Source organism: Trichomycterus rosablanca, chromosome 20, assembly GCF_030014385.1.
Source record: "Trichomycterus rosablanca isolate fTriRos1 chromosome 20, fTriRos1.hap1, whole genome shotgun sequence".
Classification (NCBI taxonomy): Eukaryota; Metazoa; Chordata; class Actinopteri; order Siluriformes; family Trichomycteridae; genus Trichomycterus; species Trichomycterus rosablanca.
In genome coordinates this window covers 3238410-3246013 of record NC_086007.1, presented here as the reverse complement: position 1 = coordinate 3246013, position 7604 = coordinate 3238410, and the positions used below count along the sequence as shown (strand labels likewise).

Below are 7604 nucleotides of genomic sequence, written 5' to 3'. Positions count from 1 at the left end.
TGTTTTTTTAAATCCAGTTGCTGTATTGTTCCACTTTGAAGAAACCTAAAATATAAAACATGTTATGTGAGATTTGCTCATTGCCATTAATAATAATTTGTTTAACACAATCTGAAGTACTTACCCAAAGGCCCCCACTATACTGAAAAATTCTGCACCAAGGACTGCCTATCTAACTTTCAAATGTCTACTGGTACTGAAGATGAACTGGTATTAAATTTAACTGAGCGTGGCATCTGTATTTAAAGCCCTGGATGCCAGTCCTGGTAAATTCCCATGAGCTCAGTGTATTGGGTATTATGGGATGTTTTGAAACCTCATACCAGAAGTTTTACTTTGCACCTTGTTGTTGTGTCTGTACAGTTTATTTCTTAGAACTAAATAATTAAAAGACTTACAAGACTTACAAGACTTTGTGTCATGGACTTTTAATTGTTTCTTAGTAATTACACTTGATTTGTCACGTATCTATGCTTATAATGTGGTTTGACTCCACCCGATATAAAGTACATGGAACAGAGGTCTCGGTCAAGGTTGAAAATCAAAGCCAACTTTTACATATACATTTAGCAGATGATTTGACTGAATACAATCCAATAAATTGAGGGTTAAGGGCCTTGCTCAGAGGCCCAACAATGACAAAGTGTTGGAGCTGAGATTCGAATTTCCCACCATTTAATTCCTAGTCCAATATTTTACTTGTCAAACTTTCACCATCTGCTAAAAGGAAATACAGTACGTCTGAATGGTCAGATGTAATGAAAGTTTGAACACAGGTGTCACTTTTCACAGTGACGTGAGCTTTTTATTGCAACAGGCTTAGAAGCCGCCAAAACAAAATCCAGCTTTAAAATTGGCACCTTAAAGCTTAACTAATGTTTGTTGTACATCACATGGACAAAGAAAATCCAGAAGTAGGGGTCTCTTTCTTGTGCAGCAGCCTCCAAGCACATGGAGATGTAAGGCCTGCCTGCCTGACTGTGCACTGTTAACTAACACACACACACACACACACACACACACAATCCACATATATTTTATCTATTTTTTATTTAAAGTAAAAATCTAACATAGCAAAAGTAATAAACAGTTTATAAAGCCATACCAGGGTGGTGGTAGCTCAGTGGTAAAGATGAGCTAGTGATCAGAAGGTTGATAGTCTGAGTCCCACCACTAGCAAGTTGCTACTGTTGTGCTTTTATGCATGTACCATAAGTTTACTTTTACAGTTCCTAAACTAGATGCTTCGGTGTTGCAGATAATAAATATAGAATTTTAATTGTTTGGTTTCTCTTTACATTTTATTATCATTATTTATATAACATACTCAGTATAATACTTTATTAGTACTGTAATACGCGTTTGTCATAATAGATTGCTTGCTTTCTCATTTATTAATTTATGTATTTGTTTAAAAGTTCACTAATTACCTATTTTTTTACAGTGGCCGAGAAGTGCAAAACAAATTAACATTTTAGAAAACAAAATTACAAAAAAAACAAAACCTAATTTACAACAACACAAAAACAAATTTACAAGAGGTAAAACATTTTTACCAATGCCGAATCTAATTTACAAACAGCCGATCAGACGGAAAGGGTAGATACAATACACAGGAAGTGCTTGTTGCTTACCTGCTGTCAATCAAACTGTTTCGCGGGGGTAAAGTGAACAGAGTTTGTGATGGTAACGCTAAACAATGTTTTGTCTGTTTTGTGGAAATTATTTTATCCGGTTGACCCGCTTTTGTTTTTGTGGGAAGTCCTTAGATTGCTTTCAAGTGCAGACGTTTAGATGTCGCCTGTGCATCTACCGTCCGCTCTTCTAAACATCTAAGGACTTCAAACAAGAAAAACAAAAGCGGCCAACTGGCTGAAATAATTAACACAAAATGGACAAAACATTGTTTAGTAGAGACGGAACATTTGATACCGAGGCTTTGAAGCTTGTTTTACTTTTGTAACCCTCGACTCAGTGTATAGGAGCTTGTATTAAACCACCAGGAATGTATGAGAGGCCGTGTAGGCCATAATTCTGAGATGAATTCTCTCACACACACCATCATTCTCTCACACACACTATCATACTCTCTCACACACACCATCATACTCTCTCACACACACTATCATACTCTCTCACACACACCATCATACTCTCTCACACACACCATCATACTCTCTTACACACACTGTCATACTCTCTCACACACACCATCATACTCTCTCACACACACTATCATACTCTCTCACACACACCATCATACTCTCTCACACACACCATCATACTCTCTTACACACACCATCATACTCTCTCATACTCATCATTGTAGTATATGTGAAAGAGCATAGTAATCCATGTATGAGAGTATGATAGTGTGTAAGAGTGAGTATGACAGTGTGTGTGAGAGAGTATGATAGTGTGTGTGTGAGAGAGTATGATAGTGTGTGTGAGAGAATGATGGTATGTGTGAGAGAGTTTGATTGAAACGGAAACGAGTTTGATTGAAACGGAAGTAATATTAAATTCTCAGTACCTGATTGGTAGAAGACGCGGGATTTCACACACGTCCCGCCTTCCTCATTATTACTGATAGGAGAGGATAGTGGACCGAGAGTGAATCAATGGAGCATCGGCCTGTTAACAACATTTTAAACTTTTCCACCGCTGCCACATCCATGTCAGAAATGTGGATTTAAACCCGACAGCCCGACAGGAGTCTAAACGCGGCCGCGGAGGAAGAAATGCGGTGAAGCTTTATATCCGAATCATCAGTGATGCGATCTCCATATCAGCCTCAACCTCAGAGAACAGAGGCTCCAGAGTCAGGGGACAGGTGAGTTCACTAAACATGATTAAACTCATTTAGCTTCTGATAGATTCGGGTTTAGATTGGGATATTTTATAAATATTCGTCTTTGTAAGGGACCGTCTGCAAATTACACGTTTTAAACGTTCTAGTAATGCCAAACTAAGTAAGTGAGTTCTCATAAAGCACATTTATAAGAAACTCTGTCTTGGAAGCTTTCTTAAAGAACAATAAATAAAATTACTTTATCATTTTAATGGCTATAGTTACATTAATGTGTCAATACTGCTGCACATGGAAAGCTACAGACTTACAGTCTAACATTTCAAAATCTGTCTCAGTGCTCATTCTAACTTGTACTGTTAAAGTTTGTTATATTTCTTTTATTACAGAAAAGTTATGTAATTCATTATAAGTTGAGACCAAGCTCTTTTCAGTAACTGTTCTCTAAATATTTGATTGTATTGGGTGAATTGCTATAGACTGGTTTTGAAACTAAATTAAATTTTTGTGATTTCAGTATTGAACTTTTGATGGCATGTGGAAACAAACTGGTTTCACCAAAGTTGCACGAGGGCCAGAAACTAAATGGCTTCATGATTGACAATACATTTACATCAAAGGCAGTGTACAGTAGACCATTACACATTTACGGTAAGTTATTTAAAAATAATGTAAGCAGTATGTTTATATTGTATATTAATAATAATAAGTAATTTGTAAATGCATTTTCTAAATGCATTGTGTGTGTGTGTTTTTTTGTTTTTTGTCACCACAGATTTAGAGGACAGTGGTGTGGAGGTTGACACGACAACAGCATCTAGTGACCACAGAAGTACCACACCAGTCATTGTATGACTACAAGGGCTAAGGATACCTTAATCCACCTGAGTGACAGATTATTTGCTGTTGAGACTGTTCTAAAATATTTGGTTTCTGCATGCAACAATAAATAAGAAACATTTGTTTGCTTGGGACAAGATCTTTGTTAACCAGTCTAATAGTGATTTCCTGACCTGTCCATAACTTAATAATAAATATCTAAATATTATATTGGGTGTCCTCATTTTTTTACATTACTGCATTGTTTCATTTATCAGAAATACTTTATGAAGTTTTAATTACTATCACAAATAACTCTAATAACCATAACTAATTGGGAATTTGAACATTGTAAATTCTTTGGCCAGTTGCACGCCCGTGACGGAAGGCATGTCCATTTGGGTCAAGCACTTGCAGCGCATGCCAGTGCTGTTTTCTGATGTTGTAAGACTGTAGTCCTCCTAGCACGTACCTTTCATCTGCATTTGGGGTGGTTTGAAGAATCTTATTAACAATGTCAGCCAAAGCTGCATCAGACATTGCTGTATACTCTCTCTCACACACACACGTCAGTTAACCAATTTGAAGTTGCTGTCTGTGCCTGTATAATTTCCTCCCGATGATTCTAACGGAACCAAGCAACGAATTTCAAGAGACAAACCAAAGGTAATTTGTTTATGTAGTATATTGTACTGATGGCAACCAGGATGACCAGTTCTGATTGTTGGAGGTACTCTTGGAGTAAATATATCCCTGTGTGTAATTTCTACTGATCTTGAGTTTTCCTATGAATTTTTTAGGGAACAAAAACATGCATAAAGTGCCTCCAGTGCACCCAGACTTCATTGACTGTCACCTCCTTCTAACTGCTGGCTAATTAAAAGAAAGTAAAAAGTTGTCAGTGTTTATCCATTAAGCTCACAAAATAATATTTCCAGAATCATGCTGGTATGTCCCATGCTGTCAGTTTTCCTTTCAATGTTCTAAATGCATCTCATTGTGATGGACAATAGTAAAACGTCCTCCTCATTACCATTTATTTCCACAAACCAAAGTGACCTTGTAAAAAAAAAAAGGTAGAAAGTAAAAATATCATGGCTAGCTCAACAAAGCTAAACAAAAGTGTAAATTCATTGTTAAAAGGTCTGCTGCCAGATTGAAATGTTTTTTGTAGACCAATTTATGTGCAGGCTCTGTTCTTACAGCTGTATATCAATCAGGTAATCTGACTTCCTGTCCTCCTTCAAACACCTTGATGGTGTGCGAGAGAGTATGATGGTGTGTGTGAGAGAGTATGACTGTGTGTAAGAGAGTATGATGGTGTGTGTGAGAGAGTATGACAGTGTGTGTAAGAGAGTATGATGGTGTGTGTGAGAGAGTATGATAGTGTGTGAGAGAGAGTATGATGGTGTGTGTAAGAGAGTATGATGGTGTGTGAGAGAGAGTATGATGGTGTGTGTGAGAGAGTATGATGGTGTGTGTGAGAGAGTATGATAGTGTGTGAGAGAGTAAGATGGTGTGTGTGAGAGAGTAAGATGGTGTGTGTGAGAGAGAATGATAGTGTGTGTGAGAGAGTATGATGGTGTGTGTGAGAGAGTATGACGGTGTGTGTGAGAGAGTATGATGGTGTGTGTGAGAGAGTATGATAGTGTGTGTGAGAGAGTATGATGGTGTGTGTGAGAGAGAATGATGGTATGTGTGAGAGTATGATGGTGTGTGTGAGAGAGAATGATGGTATGTGTGAGAGAGAATGATGGTATGTGTGAGAGAGTATGATAGTGTGTGAGAGAATTCAACTCAGAATTATGGCCTACACGGCCTCTCATAGGAATGTGCAGGACTGATTCAAAGCTTTGGTGCAGTCTTTTATCTCACTGACTATATAAGAGACAGTCAAACCCCTGATCACTCTCCGAGTCTCAGAGAATTGTACATGACAGATTTTAACGCAATGCTTTATTTAAGTAAAGAGAATTATTTGCAGATGAAAACAAATATTTGGTGATCTATTAAGCCTGCAATACATTCTTAAAGCAACCAGATGTCACTCTGCTCTAATGTCCACTTTCAATGCTTCAAATCATTTTCAGCACAATCAGGAAAAAGCTTCAAAAGCTTTAATGAGGCTTCATCATCATTTAATGAGGTGCCCATCACTATTGTTTAGCGTTACCATTACAAACTCCATTCACTTTACCCCCGCAAAACAGTTTGATTGACATCAGGTAAGCAACAAGCACTTCCTGTGTATTGTACCTACCCTTTCTGTCTGATCGGCCGTTTGTAAATTTGTTTCGGCATAGGTAAAAGTGTTTCAGCTCTTGTAAATTTGTTTTTGTTTTTGTTGTAAATTTGTTTTTGTTTTCTTTTGTAATTTTGTTTTCTAAAATGTTAATTTGTTTTGCACTTCTCGGCCACCATAATTTTTACTGGGGAAAAAAAAATATTAAGCCCCAACTTTTCTGTTTCATATTATTCACTTTTTATTACTTACCATTGCATTGGAGTTTGTCTGTCATGGTGGTTTAATTTTTATCACAAAAGACTTAGTAATAAGAAAACGAAAAATCCTTATTATCAATCAAGCTAGCATTTTTCTTGAATAAAATCGCTCACTTTTGTAACACTTGGCTTGAACACCCTCATCATCATGAGTAAAAACTAACGCATGCACTAACATAACATGAGAATGGAGAACATAGTTCAAAATACATGTGTGCTTTATTTAAAGTATGATCAGAAACATGAGACATTAGAACATTGCAGAAGATTAAATCTACTGTAATTATATAAACATTTTGTAAATGAGGTCCCCTTAGTAATTTTAATAAGGAATTTACAGTATATGTAGAAATAATCCTGTTTGTAATGTAATATTCTGCAGGAATAACAACAATAAAGACATCTTCTTTTTGTTATTTAAAAATAAAAAATAATCACTTTAAAAAAACTCTAAGACTGGAACTAAAATAGTATGTAGACAGACTCATGTGCTGCTGCAGGTGACATTAGTATCATTATTCCTAATGCGACATTTTATTATTATGTTGGAGAAATCTTTTTATAAAAAAATAAGATAATGTTCTGTCTGATCTCTTTTGTTTTTAATCCATAAATTAAAGGGTTGAGAAAAGGAGGAAATACCATCACAGAAACACCAAGTGCTCTTCTCAAATGTTGCGATACATTATCAAACCTGTGTGCCATTAGTGAAAAGAGTGCATTAAATTCAACACATAGAAAAACAACCAGATGTGTACCACAGGTCTGAAGCGCCTTGCTTTTGGCATCAGACTGTCTTTTAAAAACACATGTGATTAGGATTTGAATGTATGTGAAGAACACTATGAGCAGAGACAGACCCTGTAAGAAAATCGTTATGAACAGGCCATAGTAGTTATTTATCCTGACGTCCCCACATATGAGCTTCGTTAAACACGGATTATTACAAAAAGTGTCGACAATTTTTGTGCTGCAAATCTCCTTACGGTAGTTTAAAGCAAGTAATAAACCAATCATAGTTAAGTCTAGTGTCCATACAGAAATGATTATTTTCATCAGATTATTTGGGGACATCAGGGTGTGATATTTCAGTGGGTAACAAATGGCAACAAATCTGTCATAAGCCATAGCAGTCAGAATAAGAAGTGACCCAGCACCGTACACGTGTGTCATGAAGGCTTGTACGAAACATGCCGAGTAGGTGATGGTTCTATTCTGTTCTAATATACTAGACATGTGGAAAAAAGGCCGAGGCGCCGATCATGTCATTGATTGGCAGGTTAAACAACAGCATGTACATCGGCTTGTAGAGCTTTCGGTTAAGAGCTATTGTTAGCAGTAGTGTTATATTAAAACACAAAATAGCACAGTAGGTAAGGGTTCCAAATATAAACACGGGTAAAATGCTAGCTGGTAATAAATCCAGTGGTTCCATATTCAGAAGAGTTGTATAAATGGACATGTTAGAATCCAT

At 36.6% G+C, this 7604-nt stretch overlaps 1 pseudogene; it reads right to left on the bottom strand.

Annotated features, from left to right (window-relative positions):
* Window positions 1-6670: 6670 nt before the first annotated feature.
* LOC134334618 (olfactory receptor 52Z1P-like) lies at window positions 6671-7604 on the bottom strand (annotated as a pseudogene).